At 42.4% G+C, this 3406-nt stretch overlaps 1 pseudogene; it reads right to left on the reverse strand.

Moving 5' to 3' along the window:
• Positions 1-327: 327 nt before the first annotated feature.
• On the reverse strand, positions 328-999 carry LOC113922938 (annotated as a pseudogene).
• Positions 1000-3406: the final 2407 nt, after the last annotated feature.

Consider the following 3406-nt stretch of genomic DNA (forward strand, 5'->3'; position numbering starts at 1 on the left):
GAAACCCTATATCTTACTGACAACGAGGCAGGGAGGAGAGACAGAGATCCGGGGTGGGAAAGTGACAACATGCATCATGGGAGCCAAAACATAGACGTTAAGGACCTCTGGTACGCAGTGAACCACAGAAAGCCCCACGGTGATCCAGAAACTCCAGGCAGGAAAGGGTAGGCCCTTCCCGGGACTGGCTCCACGCTCACACGGACCGAGTGTCCAGTCCTCAGGCTGCTTTTGCTCCTTCTCTGACTTCTCTGACTGCTTACTGTCGGTCCCCAAAAGAATCCACGCTCAGGATCTGGCCACGCGAGCCTCCAAGTCTGAATCCGTTCAGATCTCTGTCACGGGAGGACGAGAGCTTCAGTTTTCTTTCAACCACTGCTTTAGGAGCCTCTGGAACATTCTTTTGCTTTCCTGCTGCATCTCCAGTTGGAGCTTCTCCTCTCTCTCTTGCTGTTGGAGCACCCCTTCGGGCAGAAGGCCGGGCCGGTTGGTCCCCAGGCTGAGGGTCAAGCCACTGAGGCCCTGCACCAGCGTGTCCCGGGAGGAAGGATGCGGGGTTCCTTTCCTCTCTGCAGGCATCCGGGAGACGCTGGGTCTATGGCTCTGGCAGTATCGACATTCACATCGGAATCTGTTCGGATCTCTGTCCCCCAGGAAGAGATCTTGGCCTTCCTCTCGAGCCGGTAAGGTGCCACGTGATCGAGGTGTCGCCGTCTCACGTGCCCCAGAAGTGTTCTCTTCCTCTGAGGGGACGCTGCCCTTTCCCACCGCCTCTCTTGGAGGGTTTTCTCATCCCTGCACCGCTGCTGGAGCAGCCCCTCTGGCAGGGGAGCAGGGTATTTGGTGCCCAGACTGGTTTTGAGGTCACTGAGGCCCATCATTAGCAGTTCTGAGAAGGAAGGAGGGGAGGCTGCTGTGACTTCCCAGGAGGTCTCTTCAGAGCTCATCGGGGGAGATTCGGGAATCAATGTTGAGTTACATTTTCTGGACTGGATCCATCGAGGTGTCGTCGTTGCTCACAGCTCCGCCTGGCCCTTGGGTCTAGACAGGACGGTGAAGATGAAGGTTCTCAAAGGGCTGGAAGGTAGCGGAGGGACGGGCCCAGCCCGAAGAACCCAGACCTGAGTTCCAGCTCTGCCATCCTCTTGCCAAGAATTCTTAATTTTTTAGAAACCTGGTGCAAAGCTGTTTCCAGAGCTAAGGAATTTGGAATGTCAGATTTTCTTTTTGCATAGAAATAAATTTAAAGAATTTAAATCCATATTCTGAATATATCTCCAACATTAGAATTTTAGAAAGCTATTAGTGATGTGGTGAATACGATGTACTGCAGTTTTCGCACTAATGTAAGTACAAGGAGATGTTAGAAATTATTTGTTGAATTACATTTTCTCTTACTGGGTTCCTCCTGACTCCCCCGATCAGCCACACTATTGTCCATTAATATCTACAATCCAATTTGTTTTTTAAATATTTCCCATAAGTCTGGCAATAACATATAAAAATCACTGTTAAATAAGTAAATCATTCTTTTAAGACTTAAGCTGAATAGTATGGTGGTTTCGGGAAAAAAAAAATTGAACATAGAATACCATCCAGCAATTCCATTTCTGGGATATACCCAAAATAATTGAAAGGAGGGACTCAGACAGATATTTGTACGTCCATAGTCATACCCACATTATTCACAATAGCAAAAGGTGGAGGCAATCCAAGTGTCCATCAGTGGATGAATGGATAAAAAAAATATGGTATATACATACAGTGGAATATTATTCAGTCTTAAAAGGAAGGAAATTCTGACATATGCAACAATATGGGTGAACCTTGAAGACATTATGGTAAGTGAAATAAGCCAGTCACAAAAGGTCAAATACTGTATGATTCCACTTATAGAATGAACCTAGAGTAGTAAAATTCATAGAGAGAAAAAGTGGAGTGGTAGTTGCTAGAGGCTAGGGGACGGGGGCATGGGGAGTCATTAAATAATAATTTAAATAATAACTTCCAATTGAGAAGATGAAAAAAGTTCTGGAGATGAATGGTGCTAATGATTTCTCAACAATGTGAATATAATTAATGCCACTAAACTATACACTTAAAATTATTAAAATGGTAAATTTTATGTTATGTATATTTTACCACAAACAATCAATAAACAAAGACTTAGCTCATATAAAGATCTAAATAGTTCCAAAATCAAAGAAAAATTATCAGCCTTTTAATAATAATAATATATTTAAAATAATAAATAAAAATGACCATAGCTTTGTGTTACTAAAACTTCATAGTGGAGAATAATCTATGACAACATAAAATCACCTGGAAACAACTCAACTGATACAGAAAAAACTTCACTTTAAATATCTGTATTAGATTAGCCAAAATAAGACAATATTATATTATATTTAGAAGTGAAAGCTTTGTTGCAGTAATTTAGAATCAGATAGTTGCATCTAAAAATAATCACAAATGTTAAGATGTCAATCCTCACCAAGTTGATCTATAAATTCATCTCAATCCCAATCAAAATCCCAGCAGAATTTCTTGTAGATATTGGAGCAGCTGGGTGGCTCAGTCAGTTAAGCATCCGACTCTTGATTTCAGCTCAGGTCATGATCTCAGGGTTGTAAGACCAAGCCCCAGGTGGGGTTCCACATTGGGCCTGGAGCCTGCTTAAAATTCTCTCTCCCTGGGGCGCCTGGGTGGCTCAGCCGTTAAGCGTCTGCCTTCGGCTCGGGTCATGATCCCAGGGTCCTGGGATAGAGCCCCACGTTGGGCTCCCTGCTCAGTGGGAGGCCTGCTTCTCCCTCTCCCACTCCTCCTGCTTGTATTCCCTCTCTCGCTGTTTCTTTTTCTGTCAAATAAATAAATAAAATCTTTAAAAAAAAAAAAAAGATTCTCTCTCCCTCTCCCTCTGCCCTGCCCCCACCTGCTCACATGGGCATGCACTCTCTCTAAAAAATAAAAAAAATTTCTTGTAGCTATCAACAAACTGTTTCTAGAATTTATATGTAAAGACAGAGGAACTAGGGTCCTGTTTCTAGAATTTATATGTAAAGACAGAGGAACTAGGGTCGCCAAAACAAGAAAAAATGTTGGAGGACTCACGCTGACTTCAAGACTTCGTATAAATCTACAATAATCATGACAATGTGGTTTTGGCAAAAGGATGGACACATAGATCAACAGACATAATACAGTCCAGAATTAAACCCTCAAAAATATGGTCAATTAATTTTTGACAATGACGCAAAGGTAATTCAATGGAGAAAGGTTGGTCTTTTCAAAAAATTGTGCTGGAACAACTGGATCATGCAAAACATAAACTTGATTTATACCTGACACTTTATATAACAATTTGCTCAAAATGGATCACAGACCTAAATATATAAAACTTCAAAAT

Source organism: Zalophus californianus, chromosome 9 (genome assembly GCF_009762305.2).
Source record: "Zalophus californianus isolate mZalCal1 chromosome 9, mZalCal1.pri.v2, whole genome shotgun sequence".
In the NCBI taxonomy this organism is placed as follows: domain Eukaryota; kingdom Metazoa; phylum Chordata; class Mammalia; order Carnivora; family Otariidae; genus Zalophus; species Zalophus californianus.